This window comes from Lonchura striata, chromosome 6 (assembly GCF_050655825.1).
Source record: "Lonchura striata isolate lonStrDom1 chromosome 6, ASM5065582v1, whole genome shotgun sequence".
Lineage (NCBI taxonomy): Eukaryota > Metazoa > Chordata > Aves > Passeriformes > Estrildidae > Lonchura > Lonchura striata.
In genome coordinates, this window is record NC_140708.1 from 19515257 (window position 1) to 19543221 (window position 27965).

Below are 27965 nucleotides of genomic sequence, written 5' to 3' on the forward strand. Positions count from 1 at the left end.
ACAATCTAGTGAACTAGGCAAACACAAGAGTGTTGATTCATTAAGTGCCATCTCAGCTCTTGGGAGTCCTTGGGAAACAATGCCTGAGTCACCAGTATTAATTAATCGTAAAGTTCCTTGTGAGGTAGGGCATCTCCTTCGTATCCCTTCCCATCTCCTACCATGGAGGCATTCCGCCTCTGTGGAAAGATCTAGCCTACAACCCAACCAAGACCAGCTCAGTCTGACTTGCAGATGCCAGTGTGTTCAACTTTGGTTAAAGAAGTTCTGTTGTAAATAGAAAACATTTTGACTAAAAGCTTCAAATTGCAGCAAGTAGCATAATCATCAGGCTTTACTCAATGTAATTTTGCAGAGGGATAGAAAAAAGCCTTCAAGGAGATCATATGAGTCATGGGATTGGGTTTCCAAAGGGCTCTTTGGGATTCTTTTTGACCAAGTTTTCTAACACTGTTAGAGCAGGGGCTGTGTGAAACTCAGCAATTTTGACTGTCATGTTATTTTTCAGTTCCAGCTTTCATCACTTTGTGCCTTTTGGGTCTAACTTTGCCTCCACTTAAGTGGTTGTCAATGTAGAATAAATCACATGAAGAATACTTAGGGCCATGTTCTGTGCCCAGCCCACATAATAGAGGAAGGAATGAAATCCTCAGAAATAAAGGGGTAAACTCTCCTCTTCAGTAGAACTATTAAAATTCTGGAGAACAAACTGCTGCACTGAAGAAGAGAAATACTTGTTTTCTCTAGCATGTACTAGATTCAAATCTGACAGGACTCGCAGACCTCTGCTGCTTTTTTAGAAAAGCGGGGAAAAAAAATTTCTGTCTTTTGAGCACAATGCATGAGTAGAACAGAGTAATAAAGAATGTATTGCACAATGCATGAGTAGCTGCAGTACAAATTAATATATTGTGATGGGTTTAGGAGACAGAGGGGTGTCCAGAGCTGGACCTGGAACAGTCAGGACAGTGTTTCATGGTTTTAGTAGTGAGAACAATGATTCTTGAATTCCAGCCTCTGTAACCATGCCTTGCCATTCATTCTTCAAATGCAAAATATTGCAGACATTATTTCTCTAAGAGACACATGCTAAAGAACATTGGGACTCATTAACAAACTGAAAAGTTAAGCACTTCTTTAAGTTTTAGGGTAGCAGATACACTGGGATCTTGAAATACATTTTTTTAAAAGAAAAATAAATCATGCCCTGATTCTGACTTACTCTTGCATAGGAAGCTCATGTAAGTGTGAAGACTCTAGAGAGGAGCCAGTTTCACAGTAGGGAAAGCTCATTTTGCTATTATTAGCAGCCTGAGGTGTGCTGATCATTTTACTCCTGGTATTTTGCCATTTCTTAACAAGCATTGCCACAAAGTGACTCATGAAAAGCAGTTTTTGAGTGGAGCTCGGTCATTTTGGCACAGATTCCAACTCTGATCATAGGGAAACCATTTACTTTTCCAGTTACATGGTCAAGGCACAACCCAAAGTACTGCAGAGCTTTCTCTTTTCATGCTAACCTAGCAGGAATGGCCAACTAATAAACAGAAGAAAGTGTTTGGTGAACTTTATAGTCAGAAACTGTACACAAAAGTCTTCAGGCCATCAATTTCCATTCATTATATGCATGCTGCTCTTGAAGACCATTCTTGGAATCAGTTTTTAGAAAGGTATTTCAACAGCATACTACAGATGCAAAAATTTTAACTCCTCTTTTCAATAGTAATCTTTAGAAGTAACATGTAACTGACCTGCCAGTTCCCATTCTTCACCTCGTGGTGGTTTAAATCAACTCCATAGAGGAAATCAATCTGAAGTAAAGTTGAGCTAGACTTCTGCTAGACAAATTTCATTAAAACAGAAGCCCAAACAAACACAAGGCTTTGTCACCTACACACTTGTTCTTCAGACCTAATCCACACAACAGTCTGTTGACTATGAACCCTTTGCCCCTGTGGGAATGGAGAGTGATCTCCCTCACACTTCATAACTTCAAAACATTGTTTTCATCCCTTCTTTCCCTCTTGATTGTTTTCTCCTTCTGGCCACAGAAATCATCTGAGTAACTGAGTAACTGTTACTCAACACTGGAAAGCATTCCAGCATTTCACAGATCCTCACATAGCTGTGTATCCACAGCTAGGGAGTACTGGGGTGATCCTTGAGTCCCAAAAGTCAGAAGAGATTGCCATAGACAATAATGAGCAAATTTTGCAGGAAATTTTGCATTACATCCAGGTGTATTTTTTAATTAAAGGCACTTTTAACATTAATGTAAATAACAGGGCATCAGTATCTAATGGCTATATTCTTTCTAGCTTTGCTCAGTGCAAAAATCTTTTTCATCTACTATACTTCTGGTTCAAGTCCACAAAATTAAGTGGGGCAGTTAAAACCAGGCAAATAATGTACCTGATTTACCAGATTTTATTTATGTTATTATACAGCTATTAGATGTAATATTGTCTGCTCCTGTCAGTCTCTGCAATGTGTTTGATGATTCAGGGAATAAATAAAATCCAGGGTTAGCAAATAAATGAGAGCAGAATTGGCAGCACACCAAGTCTGCTTTATTTGACTGAGAGAGAGATGTGTTACATGGCCTGTTTGTTTAAATTATGCCAAGAGCTGAGATACACCAGGTGTTGTAGACCATGGAATAGAGCCCTTAAAATGTTTGCAAAAACCAGATTTCTGTTTACTGGTTTGCCAGAATACAAACCCAGAAAGTTTACACTGAGAAGTTGAAAGAACAGAACTTTGTGATACCATTTTGTATTATTTTTATTAATAAAAGTTACAGAATTATCTCATGCATGTTAACTATCCACTCTCCCTGTGTGTCTGTCTTTACACTGGAATATATAGTATATGTAATTTTGTTAAATTATTTTAGTGACTATCTAAGCAGTTCTGAAATACCGTAAGAGAGTCCTTTAATACAAATCAAGCCATACTACCTTTAGTCAACTAAACACCCCTTAAGTTCAGTAAATGGGAGATGGGTCTGGGAGATTTAATCTGTCAGTTTTTCACCCCACAGCCTCTTCCACCAGAAGCAGCCAGAGAGAGTGAGTTAAAATCAAGGAGATCCTGACCTGTCCTTTCAGGAGGGGTATGGAAAAACGGTGTCACAAAGAGACCATAGTAAAGAAGATCTAGCACAAACTACACTTACATTTCCCTTGAATGCATCTTCAGTAGATGCATTCAAGGATTCACAGCTGAATCCTTGCTGGAGTGCTACTTTTATGGTGCTCTCACAGCATCCTGCAAAGCCAGAAAAATGGGGCAGATGAGGGATCCTCACCCACTTCATTGCAAAGTCTGCCAAGGCAGTTCAACCTACCATAGAAGATTTCTTGAAGTAATCCACTTATCTTGGCAGTGCTCTGGGCCAACAACCTTTGGCAAGGGAAGAGGTTAAGCCAGTGGGAGTTTTGTCTTAAGCTAGTAAAGCAATTTCTGCAGTGAATGTCAGACCACAGCCTGAGTTGTGTTCAAAACTTACAGAGAGAAAGAGAGGAGTGGGGGAAGAAAGAAAGGGGGAGGGGAGTAGTGGACAAGGAGGACAGGGGGAGAGAAAAGCAGAGAGAGTACTCATTCCCCCTTTAACTCTGAGATCAGTTACCAGCACTCTGAGAAAAACATATCTGTCTACCAACAAAATAAAGGCTAATGCATGGGAGCCTTCTTTAAATTTCACCCAGTCATTCTTGTGTTTTAGTGATTTTCTTCTCTGCCTTGAATAGAGAAAAATTACTTTTTTAAAGACCAACTGCAGCAGCAGTGACATGAATTATCTTCCAACTGAAATGCATTGTCTTGGATTCAGTTATCTCTGAGACTGCAGGTTTTTTTGGTATCTTCTAGTGGTTATAACTTACAACTGCCTGGAGTGCTTTTATTGTCTAGTTCAAATATCTTGATGGACAAAACATTCCTACTGATTCTCTCTGGAACCCTCTCTCTTAATGCCTGCCAAAGCCTTAATTTCAGCATGCACAGAACATACTGCAAGTCTGCTTAATCTTACTTTGCATTTAGCAAGAGGATATTTGGATTGTACAAGAGAAATGCTGAGAGGTTTGTGTTAACATAATGAAGAAGATAATAATGCCATGCTTACAAGGAAGTGTGTACTTTTGTATGCTGGTTAGTGTGGCTGAGTTGGAATAACTAAAAGGAGATTCCTAGGATAAATTCCTAATTCCAGCAAAGTTGGACATAAAACTCAGCTGAACGTAGCGGATCTTGTCTCTGTTTTTTCTGTTCTGTGGTTTATCCATTAATATAGGTAATCAGTTCCCAGTCTGTAGAAGAGATAGAGATTACAGATGTACCAAAAAATACACACATTTTTGACCATAACTTTCCTTGATAAGAAAATGAAGAATCCACTCATTTTCCCATTAATATGAGCACAAGTATTAGAACACAGGATGGATTTTATGCATGAAACTGCTTATCTCACTGCTGAAATTTTTTTTGAAAACCAATTTTAATGGTCTTGTGAGCAAAATAGATTCAATAGGTCTGATCTGCCAATACATTACTCCATTTGTATGTCAGTACAACTCATTGATTTTTGTGCTATTATGACTGTGTAGAAATGAAATAACAGTGTTGAATCAAACCTAGTCAAAGACTGACTGATGGTCCTGTTCAGAAATCAGATGAATTAAGAAAAACAAAATATGTTGAGAGGAGATGATATTCCAGATGTGCTGTAGTGGGAGGAAGGATCACACACTATAACAAATGGGCTGGTTTCTATGACAGAACTCGTTTCACAGTGGAGAAATTATGTGAAATGTCATGACAATATACGGTTTGTTTGAAAGCCTCATCATTGTCTAAAAATAGCCCCTAGCTTGTGTTTTTCCTCTTTGAGAACCATTCTGATCCAAATTTTGCATCTCTGTTTCTTCACAGAATAACGTTTTCTAAGTATGGGTCACACAGGCAGGAAAATTTGTTGCTTTGGGACTTGGGACAAAATCTAATTTTAGTAGGCTCCATGTTCCTGTTTATAGTGGTGAGGCAGAATATCAAATGAGCTGTTTAACTGTGTTAACACTGGTTACAAAGTTCATTTTCATAATTCTTTAAATGACAGGCCTTCACCCTAACATGAAAGCAAGTCTTATTCCATTAAGCCCTCAGTTCACCCAAGTTACTAAAAAATAGTGCCTCTGTGTATTCCGAAGTTTAGGTCACATTAGGCAGCTGCTTGGTTAGGGTAATCTAAACCAAAACAAGAGTATTATATGTGTGATAAAATAAGACCAACATTGGTTTTGACCTAGTTTGAACAAAGGTGCAGAAAAATCAATGAGCCCTGGAGCAGCCTAAATGCTTTGTTAGCCTTTTACTACAACATTATATATTACATGCAAATAATGGCACAAATTTAATACTACTATTCATGTCAAGTGATTTCTTTGAATCTATATTTTATATTTTACAGATCTTGAACAGTAACATTTTTCTTTTTAGTGCAAAGCTGCTCAAGGTTCACTGGAGACTCTTTTAAATTGTTGCTTTCAGAGAAATAACAATGTAAAATGACATTATGATGTATAGCACCCTTCTGAAGACTTGAACCAGTACAGCAGAAAGTCACTAAAACCTCTGAGAATGAAGCAATCTCCAGGGCACTATTGTCCAATTGTCCTAACTGGATCACTTTTAATTAGTTGCAATTAATTTCAAGTGACAGTGCACTGAAACAACAAATTATATAGCACAAGAAAATACATTGGAATTTGGAAAATATCATTGTTGGACACCTTCTCTAGTATAGAAGAGAACTAGATCTGATTATCCTGCTTTAATCTATATAATTTTCATTAATTTGTTTCTACAATAAAGATAAGACATGCAATGACGTTGCTAAAGTAGTGACAGAGCTTTAGCACTTAACCAGCTGACATGCATCAAGCTAACAAGTAGTCCACAGGATTTTTCTGTTGAAGAAATCGGCATCTATCAATCTAACAGTTGTATATGATATAGCTAAAATGGTTTAGCAATTGTGGGTACAACAGGCTACAATCTCTCTAGATGATTGTTCCCCACCGTCCTAATGGGCTGGTTATTCCTGCAAGGGACTCAAAAGACCCAAGTTGAGACAGAGTATCAGTAGATTTCGAGAGAAACTGAGATTTACCCACCTGTGAAGGTATGTTAGAAATACTGCATTTGCCCCAGCTGGAGGCACCCAATCTGAGGGATTTTGCTACCATGAAACAATACCTATGGCTATTCCAAGATCCAGGCAAGGGTAGCCTTGCAGCAGTTATATTATTCCTGAGTGCCCTGGAATAGGCAACCTGTAGGAAATTCAGCATGGCTTGGGGCTGGGGAGATGCTTGATCTTTTCTCTTTTCTGATCAGTGCAGTCAAGCTGTAGAGAGTTCACACAGAGGTTTGCTGGATCCCAAGGCTAGAAGAAATGCATACCAGAGAAATGGCTGTCTTTCCTTCTGTGTCTCCTTAGCACCATCAATTGGTACCAATGTGCCTTAGAGATATAGATAGAAGTGCTGTAGATCATATGTATAACACCACAGAGAAGTCACTGAATTAGAATACTGAATTATGCTCTTAAGTGTTTCAATTTTGTAGATATTATCAGGCCATATCTATGACAAATTTCTTGACACCACTAGAGGAAAAATATGGCTATGAGGTCAAATGGGGACAAATTTTCAATAAAGTAATTTTAATGACAATATGTATCTCCTCAATTCAAGAGACAAAACAAACCTTCTCAAGTGAACTTAATATGACTGAAAGAAGCTGCAGGGACTGAAAGAAGCTGCAGCAACTGAAAGCCCAGACTGACAACACAATAGACAGGGGCAGATACAGGGCTCACTATTCTGTGTGCCAGTGCCCTTCTATCACCAGCAAAAGGGAACAAGTACTCCAAGGAGCTGGTGTGGGCCCATTCAGCCCTTACTAATGCACTGAGCTTGCCTCATGTATGTAGGATGGATGTATTGTGAGGCATTTGCTCTCTTCTCTGCCAGCTCCTCTGCATGTGAACCAGAATAACTAACTTGCTTCACAAACCAGCTGTCAGATGACAGCTACTGATACAGACAAGACTTACCTGCAGCAGAAGTGGTGTAACAGGTCTTTGTATAATCTCCTCACTTACAAATACAATACTATTCTGTTCCTCTGTGATAACTTAGCAATTTCGCATATTGTTTCGCTTCAGATTTTTACAATTTGAAAATTTGATCATGAAGCTGCTCAAGTTAGGGGGACTGGGAAATGTCTGAAATATTAATACATTTCTGAGCATTTAAATGTTCTTGTGTTAAGTGGGTCAGTCGGACATATTTTTTCAGGAAAATGCAGCTGGAAGAACAGTTCCCTCACCATTTATGAGAAAATGCAAATTAGGAATCAGTATAACTTTCAAAAAGAAACTTGTACTCACTCAAACAAGGCTTCTTTCATTGATCTTGTTTGTATACCAAGAAATGTATAGTTAGCCTTATAAAATCAAGGAATCTACTAATTATCAAATTATTCCATGCTGGTAAATCTGATGAGTAAACATACAAAATAAATCTCCATGAAATTATTTCTTATTAGATCATATATAACAATCTAAACCACTTTACTTTCTCCATTGAAAACATCTACATTTGTTGAGGTAACAAAGGAAAAATGCTTGGAATGACCAAATAAAAGTTAAGTGATGCATTTTAAAGTATTTTTAAAAGTGTTTTTATCATTCTATTTTATTTAGACCCACCAGAGATCAAGTTCACTTTATTACAGCATCCTGCTCCTCCACCTGCAATCAGAGATTCCCCTAGCCAGTTGCACTGAGCAGTCTGCTGGGACCTTACACTATGAATGGGCCAGATTTAGAAATTATGCAGTAAAAATCAAAAGCACAAGGAACTGCAGCCTTAGGACAAAAGTCACATGAAAAGCCAGAACCTGATATAGAATAAAATTCTGATATTTTGGTACCCTGTCCAGGGTTCTCATTACTAGACAAATTGATCTTTAATGATGAACTAGACAGAATTGGACCAGGTTCCTTTTTACAGCACAACCTATGTAATCTCTGCTGCATCAAAATGTCAAAAGTGATTTGATTGAATTTCTTTCTTTTAACACTTTCAAGGTCCTTTTTCCTTAGAGGGACAGAATCTTTCTGTAGCTGAGAACTAATGTAAACTGTGACAGGACTGAAGACTAACTTATATATTCACAGTAAGACAGAGGTGGAAAAAACTCCACAGAACTACTTCTTTTTAGCAATGTGCATATTTTTCTCATTACATACAAGATTATCCCAAATTTCAGATGTGTTAGTAGAAAAGATCAAATAACCCACCTCTACTTCAATGTGCTGGCTAGTACACAGGTTTGAGTTTTGTTATTTTTTTAGATTCTTTTATTTTCCTCCTACTTTTTAGTTTCTTTGCTTAATTAAGATTCAAAATAACAACATGACCTTTGATACTGTTCTATGATCCAATATATTCAAGAGCAACTATTTCTATTTGTATAATATCACAGCATAAATAGCGTCATCTTCTAACACAGTGTGACAGGAGCTTAATTCCTGGTGCCTATGAATCAGGTCAAGAGCTCTGTCGATGACAGTGAATTAGAGATTTACAGTAGACCAGACAAACTATAAAAACCTATGCTAGGGATTATGAGTTATCAAGATGTGCTGAGCTGGCACACGCTGCTAAGTCTGCGGTCAGCATTATCCAGGGAAGCTACAGTGCTGCACAGCACTCTATTACTACCAGTTAGCATCAGAGCGAGTATCAGCAGTGCAAAGACTTTAAAAAGGTTTGAAAGCAGGAGGATAAAGAAGGGAAATCAGGAGGAAAATGCATGACAAACAGTAACGTCTCCAGGACTGGCAACTCGTAAATCCAAAGGTTGCCAGCAAACAAGCTGTATGTTCAGCACTTTAAGAAAACCATTCAAGGAAATAACATCAACATCAAATTGAAAGCTTTCTATTCCCTTGTTCTGGCAGGAAGTGTGAGGAAAGCAATAACTGGGGGAGGCTGCAGTTTTTCATGCAGTGATTTTTTCTTTGTTGCACATATCATCAGCTGATTATTTGCAATAGAGGAATGTGCCAGCCAGGAAAAGGGCTTCTTGTCCTGTCATGCTTTTCCTTGAACTCTAGCAATTCTTTTCTTGATTTCTAATCTATATAAACACATTGCTTATAGCTCTATATATGCTTGCACCAATAAAAGCATATGAGCATGCTAGCTTTTCTGAATTAATAGCTCTTCACAAACTACAGTAGAGGTTAAGTCTGAGTTTTATTTGCTCAAAATTGACTACATATCCCAAATAAGAGTCAGTTTGAGAACTGAGATATATTTAACAATGATTATTCATACTTCCAGCAGTTTTCAGCCTTCCTCACTACCATATGCAAGGAGCTCACTAAGGTCTTATACATTCAAAATATTTTAATTTTCATTTAGGTGATGGATTTACTTTTCATTTAGGTTTCCTTTTTCATCTAGATAATTTAGAAAATTATAGCCACTATGAAAAATTATGCTCTTTTCTGCAAGACTTTAGAATAGAATGAAAAGCCTGCCATGAGATCACAGACTATCACAGATGGTGGTTTGAGGTATCAGTGTGCTAAATTTCTTTCAGTGTCCTGGGCAAGGAAGTTGATAATACTGAAAGAGGTACAGAAAGTCAGAATAACATACTGGCTTTGCCAGATGAAAATAAAAATGTGGTCATACTTCTTTAAAACAGACAGCATTTGCCCTGTCAGCAATCATCATCAGGAACATTCCCCCACCCACACCAAATTCCACTTTATCTCAACTGAGGTTGGTCCAACTTGCCTTTTAGCCTCCAAGCAGTCTGGTTCTACAAGAATGAAGAGCTTAAACCTTCCAGTGTGATAGGAGAGAAAGACAGCTGGGTGCCACCTGCACATTAGTAAATCCACTTATAGTCTCAAATGTTCTTGCATACATAACAAATAAAAGAGCTGCACAGAACACCATCCTGTAGAGTTTCCTATAACAAAGGGCCCACTAAAAAAGTCATCCCATAACATTCTTTAAGATTTATTGGAAGGAAAAGAATTGCCTCAGCAAAGATCAACCATACCATTCGTACCAGCTACCCAGGCAAGACAAGAACATCTTTAATTAATTGTACAAAAAGCATTTGAAAGGCATAACCATTATGCATTTTGGTCTGAAATGAGCAAAGCATACATGGCTTTCTGAAATAATTAAATGAACTCCATGCACTTGTGCATTGCAGCAAAATCCCTCTTCTTCAATTCCTGAGTTTGATTTCTGTCAGGCTTACCACAAGAGTGATATAAGGCAGCTGTACCAGCTGTTACCCATTGCAGAAGGTGGATTTTTGAATATATATCCTGAACACCTGCTAGAGGTAACCCATGTCTTATAATTCTATAGAAAAGTGCTGAAAACTTGGTTAATGAGCCATTGCTTTTTTTACAACCATACTGGGTAACTGCTATCTGTCTTTAGAAAAAAGGTAACTGACAGGTATCTCCAAATTCTGTTCAGAAGAATTAAAAAACACCCAAGAACTTTGATATATATTTCTCCTAAAAACACTCCCACTTTCTCAGAACCTACCTGTTAAATTTTTACATTATGATCTGCAAAGTACACATAAAGTCACCTACCACATGGAAAAGGGGGCTAACTACATGTCTGCAAGCAAGATGCACACTAACCTGCCAGCAGTAATTCCAGTATCTAGGAATTTATTAGTAGAAAACAGCCATACAAATGGTTTGTCCTGGTTTAATTAACCCATTTTTGACTTTTTCAACATGAAGAAGGCTCCTTGAACTCGACGGCCACTAAACTAAAGGCAAACACAGGTACTGAACAAACAGATTTTCCTCCCCCAGTTTAAACTGTGGTGCTGCTATTAACATACTGGGCTGTGGCCAAGTCAGCACTTGCACTGAAAAGCAAGGTTATTGATCATAGAGGATCATTACTGGCTATGAATATGTAACAGACTACTATTTCTATATTGAGTGATGCCATAAGAGCTGTAATACTTTCCTTGAGACAGCCAAAGTAGAAAAAGTTGAGTAAGCTATACTTCTGTCAGAATTTCCTGTTTTCAAGCTACACATGAGTTGTTTTCTCATGTAGACCATGCCCTTATTCTAGGATACAATAAATCCTGTAATATAAATGCATTTTTAAAAAATTTTGAATAACTGATTTAGCAGTTAAAACACTTCAGATGTTAAATATGGCAGTATATAAGTGAAATTAAAAGTCTTTTTAATAAAACATGAGGGGTTTTTTTAACAATTATTTACCAAAATCATGCAGTTGCTCAAGCAAAAGGAAGAGATTTTAAATGCTACAGTCCAGTAGCACCATAGTGGGAAAGTGGAAATGAAAGGATTTTAAGACTAGGTACTTCAAAGCTGTCTAAGAAATAGCAGCAGACTCTATACAAAAGATGTAGGAATCTAAGTTTCAAAGCTTTACTGTGCCATCCTTGTTCATCATATCAGACCCTGCAATTAGAGTGGACATACTGTTTTTCAGTTCTGGGACATAAGCAAACCAGGATTATGAAGTGCACGTTTCCAGAACAGCCACTTGGTTTGGTTTCCGATCACTGAGCAAAGGATAACTCTATCCCACACCCTCTTCATGCCTCCTGGGCCAGAGGAGCTACCCAGCCTATCAGCACTGATACCTGCTTCTGACCCAAGCACAAATAATAAAAAATTATTTCTCTGCAGCTGCTCTGGGCTCAGAATGGCAGATGGAAGACAGAGGAGATTGAACTGGGGAAGGAGCAGGGGTATAAAGGCATGCCCAAGAGGCTAGTTTCATAGGGGCAGAGGAGCTTATTCCTGCAGTCCACATCCTGGAAACTAAGCCTAATACTGGATCTCAATCTCTTCTCCTGTCAGCAGCTGTCTGTGGAACTCTTAAAGGAAGTTTGTGTCTAATTCCTTTCTAACTACTAATACAGAGAGAGTCAATAGCCCTTCTTTGGCAACCACTTGACAATTTAAATGCTAGATGTCTGTGCATAAATCTAATAATCTAAAATCCTTTTAAAATAAGCTAGAAGTTATGCTTTAAATATTGCTTGCTTTCAGTGTGGAAGAGTAAAGTCATATTTTAATAGTTCTGTGTGTCAGTCAAGATTTAGGCAACAAGAACCAAACTAGCCACATAGCCTTATTTTGGTTCCTTTGTCATGTACATCATGAAGCTCCTATTTATGCCATAAAACTGCTAAACTACTCAGAGCACAGACTGGTGCTGTGCCCAGGTCAGTGCAGTCAATGGTGTGGGTAAGATTCTTACTTCATCTCTTACTGTAGTTAAAACGTGAAAAAAGCAGTTATGGCTAACACCACTGAACACCACTGTTAGGAACTGAAGCTTATCTTTCTTCCGCCAATTAATTTTTTTTATGATGCTGAACAAGTCACTTTAAGACTTTACAGGGAGTCACCAGCTGTGTTATTCCTTAAGCTACAAGTGATCAACATGAAACACTGGCCAATTCAAACTGTACTTGGTATTGACTGGAGTTTTACTTTGAAATTTAGATCCTTTTTGTAAAATATCAAAGATGGAGGGAAGTCAAGACTGTAGATCTCTCAACATGAACATCTTGGAAAATTCTACCTTTTTTCTTTTTACTCTAAATTCTGTGTGCAAAACTGAAAAAAAAAAAAATAGAAAGTTGAAACAGAAAATTCAGTGATAGTTTTGAAGTAGACTCTGTGACCATACAGTGAATGCAAAATTTAAGAGGTAAACAAGTATTGTTTTTACTGAGTATCAAGACTCTTATAAAAATAACTGTAAGGACTAACCCTAACATACAGTTTTGGGTGGTGGGGAAGAAGGTAAGAACATTTTAGATGCTCTCTTTTCTGATTTAGAGAAACAGGTCCTAGTGAAAACTCCTCTAGAGAAGTATACAGAAGTCCTAAGGAGGTAGGAGCTACTAAGCAACATTCTGTTTTCTGTTCTGGCACTTCTTGATCTTAAGATCTTCTTGATCTTAAGATCTTGAGCTTGATTCAAGATCTGGTAGTGTTTTCATGGTTAAACTTGGTATTGTAGAGATATTTCACTGTTTATGAAAGGCATGTCTGCAAGGTGAGAGAGGAGTCAAGGTTGACAGTGATAATGTGTGTTACACAGCAAGCTCTGGGATGAAAGCAATTATCAGCTTCTCATGGGGCAGATGTTTGGTGAATCTGAGCCACAGCATTACAGTGTGATATGGCAAGCTCACACAAACAGCAGTCATACCTGGCCAGGAAAGGTTTGCAGAGAGGAGGAGAACAGGCCTGGTCTCTGTGTTTTGGGCTCTACAACCAGGCATTGCTAGGCATAGTCCACACCAGCAGAATTTCTGATCCGCCTGCCAGCCAAACCGGAAAATAGAAACACGGCCAGAAGCCTTCATAAATACAGTTGCCAAGAGAGATATGCTGCTTGTATGGGATGGAAACATGAAGACTACTTTGTAACTGGAAGTGGAATATCTTATCCCTACAACAGTTATCTGGCAGGCAGGCAGAGACAGCTCAGCAGCTTCCAAACAAAAAGACACCAGAGCCTGAGTTGACCAGAGCTCAAGTGGAGGAGATGCAGGTTTAACTAGGACTTAAATGAGATACTTAAATCACAAATCCAATCAGGCAGAAGAAGTGGCACTTGCAATTTGCTTGAAATTGGCTTTGAAATAAATGTGCTATGGTACTGCACAGACCTGCGCACCAGTACTGGTGGAGGCTTTTCTAACACTGCAGTCCAAATGTCTTGTGATTATTACAGGTGATTTGGCACTTTGGAAAGGAGAGAGGAAAGTGGTTCTACACCGGTAACTAAAAATCCTTGGCATTTAAATATTAAACTTCCCTACTGTTTAATTAAACATTGTATTAATCCCCATATTAGGTCTCCAAACATATATGGCTCATCCTATTATATTTTACCTCAGTCTTTGAGATTTGAAAGTAGTACCTTTGTAACACAAAACATACAAGTTTAGAACAGAAATGCTTATTCACACATAATGACTGAAGTTCTCCACAGATCTTTGGAGATTTGTAAAGGCATTCCTTTAAAACTAATAATATAAATAAATGTACTGATCCTCCTACTAACACTTGATTTTCCATAATCATATATCCAATTATTCCATATATCCATTCATGTGTCCAATGATATTCTATAGCCATATATCCATATGTATGATGTACACAAACAAAAACATAAGACCTGCCATGTAGTTATAAAACTTTTTGCTTCAGAATAGGTGCTGGAAAAAAAATTATAATCTGTATTATTTCCTTGGCATCTCATTTTCAGGACAAGTGTTAGGTTGGCAGGGCTGTACTTTCCTTATAAAGAGACATCTTCCATCTGTTATTCAACAAACATCAATTTCTCACTCTTTTTTTAGAGTCTATTTATCAAAATTTACTGTAGAGTCTTAGTTTCCTCTCTGTGTTGCTCTATACCCTGTGCACTGGGATTTTAAAAACAGACTGTGCTTTCTCTTGCCATATGAAAAAAAAAAAGAAAAAGATGCTCACTTTGGCTCATTTGCTATGTTAATCACAGCTGCTTGCAAAGGACTGCCTTATGACCACTGGTCTAGTATTTCTGCTTTTTAAAATTTTTTTGCTATATAAGCATGCTGTTGGATAGCCTGTCAGTCAACATCTAGAGCTTTGAAAGGATTTTAATATAGCATATGCTGATTATATATCTAGTGCTTTACATTCCATGATTACAAACAGCTCTGCTTCAAACAGATACAGGCTTCCTTCCCCCCAGAAGCACAATGATTTCCAGTGGTAACACCAGCAGAGAGTTTTCAGGTGGAAAGGACATTCCAAAACCATTTTAGTAAAAATATGAAATTGCAGCAGGAGAAAAATCCTGTGTTAAAACTACTTGGAAAATTCAGATGGGCATAGTGATACATCTCCAGACTGGAACACAGAAGTGTGACAAATAATACAGTCTTGTCAAAATAGTCAGCTGGTGCAAGTCATTGTCAGTGCGCTGCTTTCAAAACAACAATGCTGACGTACATCAGTTGTGGACTGGGCTAGCTCTTTCTCAGTTTAGGAGCATCAGAAGGTGGATACAGGCTGCACACAGACATCCCCCCAACTACTGGGACAGGGGCTCAGGGAGGTGCACAAGGCTCCTTTTTACAGTTTTCCCCCAGTGTTTGTCATCCAAATATTGATCCACAGCCTAATTCATTAGGATTGACAAGACTGCAAATTTTGCTGGTATGATAGGCTGGTTTAATTGCATTAAGTGTATTGGGGTTCTTTATAAGGTACATAAACATTAGCAATGCATTGTGTAAAAAAAATTAAAAATCTCACAGTTACCTCTTAAGGTTAAAGGAACAAGTTCTTCCTCTCTCTAAAGAGGAGCAGGTAGGCAAAAATTTATTATAGGCAGTGAAATTTATTACATGAGAAGATCCTGAGAGGCTTGGGACTGCACAAAGTACTGATATATGCCTTTACAGAGCTTAATTAAAATGTTATTTTTTAACTGCCAGAAAACATAACAAAATATTGATGGCTTTTTTAAAACTTGATGTCAGCAGGGTATAATCAGAAAAGGAGAGGATGAACTAAAACATGGAAGAGCTTTCTTCCTTTACTGAAAGATGCTAGCATACATTTATTTTTAGAGATGAAAATCCAATGTAATGCTTATTTGGTTAACTGCGCTTCAGCTTGTGGTTTAGTTTGAACATTTTTTGCTAGCTTTAGTCTTACAGGGATTGTCTGTGGGACTATAATGTCTTTTGAAGGGACAAATTGGCGAGCACAACTATTAGCTAGGTGACATCAAAGAGCATTAATCTTCTGTTCTATAGCAAGGCCAAGACCACATTAGTGCATTTCACCCAGTCATTATTAAGACTGTAGCCCAAGGGTGTAATAAATGTTTTATGGCATGCAAACCAAGGTAATGGAATGCAAATTCCATAATACATCCATACATTTATTTTCTAATAGAGTAAATGATGATGTATTTTATCTTAGAAGAACTCTGAATGACAACATAAATTCAGAAATTCAGAATTGATGATAAATATAGCCCTTACTTGGTTTGGGACAGCTGTGTGAGACAAGAAGAGGAGACATCTGCCCTGTTAGAAATTACCTAGTAAAAATCTTTAAGAGCAAACATTTTCATCTTATTCTTTAATGTAAATCTCTTTCTGGGAAGGTAGATGTAATTATCTTACATTTTTATTTCTAATTACATTTCCCTCTTTGAATACTAATGGATTATTTTGCTTATATTTGCCTTAGAAATATATGGTAACATTAATGTATGAGATTTTATAGGTATCAGGGCAGGCATTTTCCCAGCAGAAGTTAAGTTATGCTTTATTATATTGTATTCAGAATCAGAGGGATTAAGAATTGTTCCTGAGGTAAAACAATAAAAGTAACCTAAATAATGATAGAAATACGTATCAGTGTTCTTGTTACTTTAACCTATCAAACTACACTGCAGACATGCCAGTAGGCACAGTGCTGGTTGAGTGGATTAGTGTGCGAAACCTCTGTAAGCCATTTTATCTGCCCCTAAGAAATGTTTTCATTTCATTCTTACCTTATTTCCTGATGATGCACAGTGCTTTTGATCCCACCTAATAGACAGTTTCATGTTCATTCATTGCTGTTTCCCATACAGAAATATAGTGGCTGAAAGAGTAAATTGTATTACAGAGTGTAGCCCAAGTACACACTCAGGACTGATAAGTTCTAAGACTGTAAAAAGCATCATAACTAACTAAGGAGAATGGACAGGGAAAGGTTCTCAGTGACAGCTGCACACTGAAGTCTGGATCATGCACAGCCAGAACAATACAGTAATTCATGACAGGAAAACAAATCTGTTTAAATTCTATCCTCTCAATCCTTATTCTCCGGTGTAATATTTTTCTCATGCCATTCATAAGGCAAAAAGGTTTGTCTTTGTGGAGTAGAAGTTAATGAGAAGGACATCAAAGTGTTCTAGGCCCTCACATAATTTTTCACTGAAGCAAGTTGTCTTGCTGACCCTGGATCATCTGTAGGATCTGAGTCACATTCCCGGCTGAAAGCATTTATAGTATGATTCAAAACATACAAGAATTATTGGAAAGATTCCCACTGATTCCACTGGTCCTTAGATCAGGCCTTTGACAGAAATATAATATTTAATATATCCCTCCTTATGTTTTCTTTCCTTGAGTGAAAGTTTATAAGATCAGTTAAAGGGAGAAATTCATCCCTGCCATCGAAGAGCTCCCCATATCTGTGCCTGGGAGCCTCACTCTGTGCATGAAAGCAGCCCCTGTATGTCCCATGCTCCCAATCTCTAGGGCATGCAAGCTATTTCTGTGGTGACTGAGGATTTCCAGGTGAGGGGAGACCTTTTCTTCCTTTCAAAGGGAAAGAAAGAGAACATCAGTTTAAACGGATTCTTGAGTAACACTGGCACTGATTGAGAAGGCACAATTAGCTGCTGTGCTGTGGTTCCTGCTGTGCTTGCCAGAATCTCACTGAGGTGGTAGTGCCCTTATTTAGGCTTCACGGCCAAAACTTCTAGTAGGAAGTGATGAAAACAAAGAACAAGCAAAGCCATACAGAAAATATTCTGAACAAAGCAAACTGTTGCATTTAATTTCAATAGAGCAACAAAAGGAAAACCTGCTGGTCACACACACGAAGCCTGTGGCGTAGCTGAGATAATAATTATTTTAGCATACAAGAAAGTTGGACCTATTACTTTGCAGTAGAGAAGGAAGCCAAAATGAGGAAGAAAAGGCATACACTGTGCTACATCTCTCTCACCTAGTAGTGACAAACATGCCCTCAGAAGACATGTAGATGTTCTTAACTCTGCATGAGTTAAGAAAGTGCAAGAAGGAATGAAGATTTCTTCTCACAGAGATATACTGTACCAGACCCACTAGCTGCCAGTTGTGAAAACAGCCTCTGAAACAGCCCAGTACTATTAGCTAGTTTGATGTTTCTTTATGTTTTTAATCATTGTGAAAGCCCACCTAGATTATGTCTGTGACCTACGCTCCAGGCAGGAAACTCAGGCTATGAGATCACCCTGACTGAAGACTCTGCTTGCTGCACTTTAAGGATTCAGGGACACTTGCAGGCTGGGATTACAAGCATGGTGGATCTTACAGCACTGCACCATGGAACTCTCATCAAGCATCAGGGGCTACAGGTAATTATTTTCTGCAGTGTCCACCATGACTTAGCATGACTAATTCCCTCCTATATTTTACTCATAAAGATTATAAAATTATGCAGACTAACTACTTAATATTCTAAGTCATAAAATATTGATATAGATGTTGTAGTTTATGTAACTGAGCAACAAATTTTACTATATTTTCCTTGAGAACAGGACCAGAACCGTCAGGCTTAGATGTAGTTTGTCAGTATTAGTAATCTAGGTTTGTCTAGTATATGAAATACCTTCAGTAAAAAAAAAAAAAAAAAAAAAAAAAAGGACTAAAAGCTATAATGAATAAAACCATAAAAAATTAAAATCAATGTTCACCTGGCATTTACTATCCAAATTGAACAATTAAACAGTCTCTGGCATGATGTAAGCACTCACTATTGCAACACAGGATTTATTGAATATCTGATAAGGAGTGAGAACCTTTGAATACAGCTTTAGAAAGCACCTAAATTTACTGCACATTTCTGTAAGATTTTTTGAAATAATTGTTGTAATACATGATGCTAATTTAGCAGTTATAAACCTGTCTACCATATGAATTAACTAAGAGATGGAATCTCACTGGTATATCAATGAAAGAAAATTTAGTTTTATTTACTTTTTTGAACATACTGTTTTGCTTAAAAAATATGAAGTAGATTGGGCTAAATTGTATTGCACTTATTTTTTGAACTTGTAATAAAAAAGGGAGAAAAGTTGGACAGTACTGAAACGTAGTCAGAAGCCCACTTCCAACTTATTCTGGTTTGGTTGTTTTTTTGGTGTTTTTTTTTTGTTTCTTTGTTTGTTTGTTTTTTGGGTTTGTTTTTTTTTTTTGTTTTGGTTTTTTTGGTGTTTTTTTTTTTATTTCCTAATGAGAAAATCAAATTTGACCAACTTAAGAAGCCCTTCAGTTTATTTGCATTTTTCCATGGAATTTAATTTGCAAACACTGACTATATTAATCATTGATTCATCAGTTCATTACAATGACAGTTAGCATTAACCTCTGCTAAATGATATATTAAACTTGCAGTTTTCTAGGTGCAAAAACTAAAATGAAGTTCACTGTTGTGTGTGCTCCTTCTCTACCCCTTTATTCTGGGAATGAGAGCTCTTTCATTTTCTATTTCCTGATGAATGATTAAGTTGAACTTGTTAAAATTAGTAATTCTTAAACATATATTAAACAGCTTAAAAGAAAAATACACAGAAGTTTATGCACTTTTATGCATTTCTCAATATCACAAGAGGTGCTTGAAAGATATAAAGATTAATTAATTTCCCTACATCATGAGCACAAACAATTTCAGTATGAGTTTCAATTGTTTTCTTTTACTAGTAGCATGGATTTCAAGAAAGAAAAAAGGCAGGATAGTTATGAGTAGTCTCCAACACAATCTCCTAAAAGTCACACAAAGGTGTGCATATAGGCTAATATCAAACTCTTACAGCAAGAACTAGGTTAAGTTTTGAAAAATCAGCTGTGAATTTAGGTATTCCTTTCTGAACAAAGAGCTCAGCAGCATCTGGTTTAAGATATATTCAGTTAGCCATCCAGAATCATTAATAAATTGTTAAAAATCACTTATAAATACAAACCTACTTGGTGTAATTTCACATCTATTCCAAATAACATAAATAGTAAAGATCATCTTAGTAAAGATCATCTGACTTAAAGATCATTTACATCAATAATAAGGATCATCATAAATTATAAAGATTATCTTGTGGTTTGGAATAAGAATCCCTGGTACTTCTTGCCCCACCCCCCAAAAATTCATCTGGAAATGTGGACCCTAGGTTACCTGTATTGCAGGCTTGCCTCTTGCATCACCACAAACAATTTGCAATTAGATATATAGCACTTACATTGCATTACTACAGTGCAGCTGCTGAGGCAAGAGGAAATAACAGTCAAAGGTGCTCTTTCTACTCCTCTACTTGTATTTTTCTTGCACTCCTGTGAGCAAAGCACAGGAGCCAGCACAGTTGTTGAGGAGATAACATGAGGGCAGAAAGGTGAAATACTGAGAAAGAATATTATTGCTCCTTTAGCAAATCACTCAGGTGTGATTGTTATTTTAATGGGTTTATTGAAGAAAAAATTAATTTGTGTATACAGTAGAGGTGTAACATGGCAGGGTTTATTGGCTTTGTGATCTTAAAAGCCATATAATAGAAATTTCTAGCTAATCATCATGTAAGAAAAGACCAATCTGTTTATCATTTCTCCATGCACTGATTTGCTCAATTGTTCTCAGCATTAATATGCTATATAACACCTAAATGCAAGTGAATCGAATCGGGTTCCTTCTATCATTCTGAATATATAGTAATGTACAAATGTGGAATGGGAAAGACATGCTTTACAGTTTTCCTTTAAGCTAATTGCTTTCCTCTAAAATGAAGACACCACTGAGTCTGGGCTAAGACCTTTTATATAGTGGTACATTAAGGGACAGCAAGTGATTCAGCACATTTCCTGTATGCTGCTTCATTGCCTATATAATATAGAGAAGTTCAATTGATTCCAGACATTTTAATGCTTTTATTTTGCCAGAAGAGATCTCTCTGCCTTTCACTTGGCAAACTAGGAACACAGGGTTTTTTTTTTTTTTTTTTTTTTTTTTTTTTTTTTTTTTTGTCTTACAGCTTTGGGATCTTTTATTCAAAAGTTTCTTTCATCATGATATTCATCTCTTTTGGAAAAGCCTAATGCAGAAAATACACTTATAATAAATAAATTTACCATTTATCTGGTAGAACAGATTGATGTGGATGGTGGTGACACCCCTGTCACTTCTATGAATGCAAGTAATAAAGTGAAGATCTATTTTTCAAGCCAATTAATTTCTCTGTACCACCCAGAGAAGAGCCACTCTTGTATCTTTAAGCAGCAAACAAATGATGAGGCTTAGGTCTGCAACAAAGAAACAAAGAGACAAAGGGTATAGGACTGTAGGACAACACAGACACATTTTGCTAGCTGTTATTGACAACACCCATTTTCTTATGTATCATGCAGGTCTATGATTACAATAAGTCATTGATCGTTCAGTACAGCGAGGATGAGCAAAAATAGGGGAAACAATTTTGAGACAGGTAAGTCAATTTTTTGTTGCAAGTGCTAAGTGAGATGTTGCACTAACTAGTAATCCTGTACTCATTAACTGATTTGGCAGAGAGCAACACATTCTTTGGACCACAAGTGATGAACCCCGTTAATTTGATAATTGTGCAGTATTTTTCAATTTATTCCAGAGTTTCACTCCCAAACATTTTAGTCTCTAAAGCTCTCATTTAGTTTTGTGCAATATAGGTGGGTGAGAATGGTGTAGAAAAGTTATTTTCCAGAGTCATATAATTTGAAGGAGAAAGGGCAAAAGAAGTTTTCTGCCAGAGATGGTATATGATACTTCAGACTGGACTTCTAAACTATTCCACATTCAAGTGATTGGTATCCATTTTGTTGAAATTGTTTTTAATCCAAATTTCGCTGCACTAATGCTTGGCTTGAGGCAGAAGAGAACTGAGGAACTATTCCCTGGCCAAACCCATAATTTTTAAGATGTCCTTAGATACAATCCTAGAGTAGCTGGATACAGTGACCACAAATGCACCAGATGATATCAAAACTAAAATCTTCAAAGTTCACTTTAAAATATAAGAGTCCCTCTATTACATAATTTTTATTACAAGCTCAACACAAGTAGTTCAATCATGGACATTTTCACAGTCATAAAGACTAGATGTTTGTTTAGCAGAAGTTGATGAAATCTTCCAAGAACAAAGTAGTACAAATTAACTTCTGTTAGAGATTCAATATTACTTCCAAGAGTTTAATTGCCTTAAAATTTTGTGTGGTCTAACAAAGTACATTTTGGTGTATATATCTCTATAGAAGTCAAATAAAAACCCCCTTGCTTTTGTTGCCATTCCCTCCAGAAGAGGTACATGCTTTCAGCTAATAGATTTACAAGTTATCAACACAAGAACTAGAAAACTGTAACTGTGGCTCGACTGCAGATAAGAGAGATTCTGCTGCCTATCACCACATCTCTTTATAATATATGCATCTTGAAAGAAGAAGCAGGACAGGCAGGCTTCTCCACGATACCGAAATATTAGTATGCATTCATTTCCTTTCCAGTCCCAGTGCACTGAGACACTGCATTGACAAATACAGGTCAAATCACAACTGATGGCTCTCTCTGAGCCATTGCTGTGTTTGGAGAAGTTACACCTTGAGAGAATTGGGTTGACATGTTTATTGGGAACATTCTACAGAAAGGCAGGCTGTAGCAAGAAGTGATTAGAGCTATTACTTTAGAAGCATTTTCCCCTTCTGAATCGCTAATAAACCCTAATAAATGTGCCCACTATTAAACTAGTACCTGCTAAAGGGATGCTATCTTGCACAGCTGACATCCTGACAAATGTGATGACTGCCAATTCCACTGTGCTCTTGCAAAATGTTCTGAGCAAATTCCAGTCTGTGGAATTACATTGCATGTACCCCAGATTCCCAGATTAAGTTTTAGCTGAAAAAAATGGCATCTTACAGAGCGAACATATAAAGGTTAGCTAGCTCACAAGGGACTGTGTTTTGTCATTACTGTGAGGAATGATTCACTCATACACCCCCATGCTTGGGCACAATTGCTCACGGAAGGACTTTTATCTGTACATACATCAAAAAGTTAAGGAGTCATGTCCCAGTGGAGTCAGCTGATGGCTCAGATCCTACCTTGCAAATGATTTTCCAGAATTTCTAAGTGTCCTAGGCACACAACAAATTAAATAGGCATTTAGTACACAGTGAGGCTGTTCAGTGACTGTACAGGAACAGTGACTAAGCACTTAGAGAGCAAAAGCAACGAGTGTTGGCATGGTTTGGAACTGTTGTCAGTGCAACATTTGCAAACATCTCTTTTTTGCAGGCTGATTCCAGCACCTGCTTTCCATTAATAACCACACATAGCACACTAGAGGAAGTGGAAATGACTAAGTATTTGCTACTAGCATAACACCAGTTTAATTTAGCGTGTGTCTGCCATGGACATTTGTGCCTACACATCTAGAAGCTTTCAGTCCTGCAAACTTTACCCATTGTTCCATCTGAATTGGCAGTTTGCAACCCTGATCCTTCTCACACCATGGTCTCAAGACCTGATTCTGACTTTCAGGCAAAACTCACTTTCATTTATGGAATTAGATTCACTTATAAGTTCAGGACCAGCAAGATATAGACTTTGTATGGATCTTCTAGACAGGAATCAAATCCATTTTACAAAAGGTGGCTACATTCACTAAGTGAACTAGCCTTAATATGGACAGAGCATTTTAAGTTCTCACTACAGAGGATCCAATTTCCTTGGAATAGGTTGATCAGATGAATCTGGTCAGAAGAATCTGGGAACAACCTACCCAGTTGTAATTCTGATGCAATAGCACTGCAAGGGAAGGCCATGTGGTTAGAAAAATCTAGATACTGCTAATCCCCTTTTTTTTTCAAGTATTTGCTTGGTGACATTCTTGGTTTTCAGTGGAAAAAAAGACAAAACACCTTTTGGCTGCAAGCTATGAGTACATTTTTGTGATAATCAAATTAGCTATGATATCCTCTCATTTTAGAATGGGGTTTTGAAAGGCTCAATCTTAACTTTTAAAAGATGAAAGATACATTTGGGCAAGAGTCACTCCTTTTTACGTTTGGGGTTTTTTTTTTATGAGAAGAGAACTATAGAATTGATTTCTAAACATATTCTAATCTCTCCAGACCATGCAAAAATATTTTCCCCCTCTGGAGAAAATATGAATCATATAGATAGATATAGTTATCTTCACATGGCACAGTAGCCCTGCACATTGCTCACAAACAAGAGTGAAGGCTAATTTAAAAATATGTTCCTAATTATAAACAGGAACTTACTTCTTTAGGTGACTGGTAGGTATGAGAAGCTTTATTATTTTGTATGCCTTACAATACATTTTCTTTAAATTCATATTTCAGATTTAGCATTTCTAAATTTTGCAGCATCAATGACACAATCAGCAACTGTTCTCCAGTATCACTTTTCAGATATCTTTATGTTATGTGCTCCAATGATAAATATTTCTACCTATTTGCAGATGTTTTAATCTGTAAAACAAGGATTTGCAAGTAAGGAGAAATTGGAAAAAAGTATTAATAAACTGCAAAGAAAGAGAAAATTATAAATACTATATGGCTCAGATCCATGAGAAGAGCAGGGCATCAATTTGTAATGGACAAATAATTAATAACAAGTAACATATTCTATACATTTAATATTTTTTTTTGTGTTCTAGTAAATTGCACACCAAAAGATAGTGATTTTCTCTAATTTACTCATAATTCACATTTTTCAAATATATACTTTCTGCAGAGTTATTGGTCTTAAACAGTTCCACAGTAAAAGGTATTATCAGAAAGAGAGGAACTGAGTTGAGAGCAATTTTGAGTTAAAACTTTAAATAAGTATTTTATTTCCTGACTAGACAGGTGTAACAGTTAAGGTTCAGTTTTCTGATCTAAATTTTCATGTTTAAAGGCTTCTTTGATTTCAAGAAAAATTCCCTGTATCTAGTTAAAATATTGTCTTGAGTAACTCTAGAAGGTGACTAGAAAAGAAGCAAAAAACCCACAAGCAAAATGAAAATGTCTGAAAGAAAGAAAGAAAAAGAAATTGATACTCAGTAGGGAGTTACACAGTTTTTAAGTATGCCATGGAGTAGTACTTATCAAGAGCTTCACGACAGTCAATATTTTCAATAACTTTCTATATTAGCTAGTAAAAGAGATGGGCAAAAAAAGACAGTTCCTTCCTGAAATATAGGAATGAAAAACACATATGCAAGGGTGAGAAAAAAGTTTCCTTTTGTGCTCTTCTCTATAATATTAGGGACCATCTGGGTTTTTGTCTGCATTGGTGTGGCTTCCTTGGGGTAATCAAAAAATAAACAGAAAATTAGAACTATACTGAAAATGCATAGCTGAGAGAAGCATCAGCATTTTTATGGAGACTTGAATGTCCAAGAAGGTATGTTAGATAGCATCTTTATGTAAGTGATGTTCAGTCTTTTCTGAGCTCATACCAACTCCAACTTAATTAAAGGAATCAAAAGCTCTTCCCTATTCCCTTGCCTTATTCACTCCCAGTTATGAGGCAGGATGGCCAGAGTGAGCACTCCAGCTCTGTGCACTGCCCTAGACACCTCTCACCAACCCTGAGAGAGCCCTCAGCCTTGGCACTCTGGGGAAAGTATCCAAGGGGAGGATAACTCTGTGCACAGTTGCAGTGACCTTTTGACAGGTGTATGTGTTAATCTGATCCAGCATTCACATGTGCATTAGTGTGGGAGAATTGTATCACCTCACAGTGGAAAGAGGAGGCAACTTGAAGCTCCCGAAGTGAGTTCTTCCACTGTGAAGTGGGCTGAGGGAAAGAGCCGCAGAGCCATCTTTCAGAGCAGAGGCAGACACTGCTTGAAGAAGTAATGTGCAGTGACACGAGCCTAGCTGCAGGAGGAAGCATCAGGAATATGTCTCTACACTTACTTACATTGCCACTAACAGGGAATTCTTCCCAATATGACACAGTAGTCTAACAAAAGCATTTCTTTTAAGAGTTTCACATTTCTAAATACCGTTGTTCATTCTAAATTAGAGTTCTCCCTTAATAAGCAATAGAAGAATATTTATGCCTTCAATAAACACACATCACAAAAGTCTACGCAGATCATGCGAGCTCTGACATGCCCAGGTGGAGGCTCATGAATACACTGGCTATCAAACCTCAGTCTCAATTACAGTGTGTGCGAAAGATTGATATCAAAATTCAGACAGCTTTGTAATATTTTAATATGATCTTAGCAAGGACTTGTTGGGTCAGATCTATTTTCTTATCTGCTGTTCTTTTCTTTCGGTTAATGAATATGCTGTTGAACTCATGAGTGTCTTTCCAGTAAGAGTGATATTTTTACTTGAGCTTTCAAGGGATGCACCAGCACCATCAGCCAACAAGAAACCTTTTCTTATGGGAAGTAAAACATTGATAAATAGAAGGTAGAACTGCTCCTCTTCAATGCCTGTCCTAAGGCCCTGTCTCTTGCATTTCCTTCATGTACTGCAGTCTTAATCTCAGTGACATTTTATTTATAGTTCTGGCTTAGATCTCACAGTGCCTCATCAAGTTGTCCCTAACCTCACTGGCAGGTGTTCTAACATTTCTAGCCATATCCTGCAGGTGCTATGAGTCACACAAGCTTATTCAAGAAGTGAAAGATCTGCGGGAATTTCCCCAGGAATGTAGTTACATCCACCATGAATACAGCAATAACATTAAATACACTTGAACAGTTTTGGGAAGACAAAGTCAAGATGAGTAGCTATTCTATAAAACTTGTCTTGCAACAATGTCATTTTTTCAACACTCCATAGACTTTCTATGTATACTCAGAACAACATGTAACCATTTCTCACCCAAATTAACTGCATGGTACCGAAACAGAGTAAGAGTAATTTGAAGAAGCATGTAGCAACTCAGATCTATCCTAACTCTGATTTTATGGAAGTAATGAGTGAAATAGAAAAGAATGAAATTTTGTTTTATTAGAGTTCTGTAGGCAAAACTGATTCTACTGCCCTTAGGTAAAGAACAACATTATTTGTTTTGAATTTGTTCCTGGGAGCAACAACATTCCAAGCTGTGGCAAGGAAGAGTGCATTGCATGGGAAGAAGTTTTCCCCCTTTTCCTCAGATTGTGAAATAAAGTGGAAGTCCAGGGTGTGGGAAGATTTGAGGAACCTAGCAGAAAAGATAATTTTCTCACTTTTTCACCACTTCACTGAATAGCCTTTTACCCACCCCAGGTCATTCCAATTTGCTGGGACCTGAATTTGTAGGACTTTGTGCTACAGTACAAGTGCACATACTGTAAGCCAGGCCTCTGATGCCTCTGGTTGAGCTGGTGAAGAGTATGTGGTGTACTACCCAACCCACTCTCCACAACACCACCTCTCCTCAACAATTTTCCTTCATCCAGCCCTTTCCTCCAAACCTATGCAGCAGTAATAAGGTATTTTAAAAATAAATATTGAAGAAAGATGGCAAGACAGACTACCACATGCATTAATTGTGCCAATGATATTTATATCTAACTTTAAAGATGTTTTTGGAAGGGGGGTCCCAAAATACATGAAAGTCTGGGCTAACTACTTTCTGGTGTATTGCTTCTGTCCTAAGACTTGAGTTTTGCAACCTACCTTTCAATTTAAGGTATGCTTTTCAAATTCAGATAATATTTTTGACTTATCATCAAGGCCCCTGTGCCTTGTCGTTTGCTGTTCACCAAGAGAAACTTTGTCTCAAATTAAAAGTTAACATGACATGGTGTCCTTCAAAAGGAGCAATTTTTTTTATTAGAAAATATTATTTAAAAATAATTTATTATGCCTGTCATGGAGTATGTGGCTTGGTAGCTAGTTTGCATCTCTAGTCAAACCAATACAGCTCATCTGGCTCTGTTAAACCACTGGGTTATCATTTTTATCCTTCCCTCTTTCTTTTGTTCTCTCTTGGAATCACCTCCATCTCCTAATGTCATTAGGAATTGATGGACATA

The 27965-nt window shown here is 37.3% G+C and overlaps 2 long non-coding RNA genes across 13 annotated transcripts in view; one reads left to right on the forward strand and one right to left on the reverse strand.

The window, feature by feature from the left end:
- LOC146767043 (uncharacterized) overlaps positions 1 to 27965 on the forward strand; it is a 144925-nt gene that overhangs the window by 24368 nt on the left and 92592 nt on the right. The window contains exons 2-3 of one of the 3 annotated variants that reach the window (XR_014956299.1): positions 18165 to 18314; positions 21346 to 21422. This is a non-coding gene — a long non-coding RNA (uncharacterized LOC146767043). Of the gene's footprint in view, positions 1 to 36; positions 18315 to 21345; positions 21423 to 27965 lie in introns of those variants that run through there. The other 2 variants (XR_014956298.1, XR_014956300.1) reach the window with 2 other exon arrangements.
- The window catches only part of LOC146767044 (uncharacterized), a 258666-nt gene that overhangs the window by 15573 nt on the left and 215128 nt on the right, over positions 1 to 27965 (reverse strand). The window lies entirely within an intron of this gene.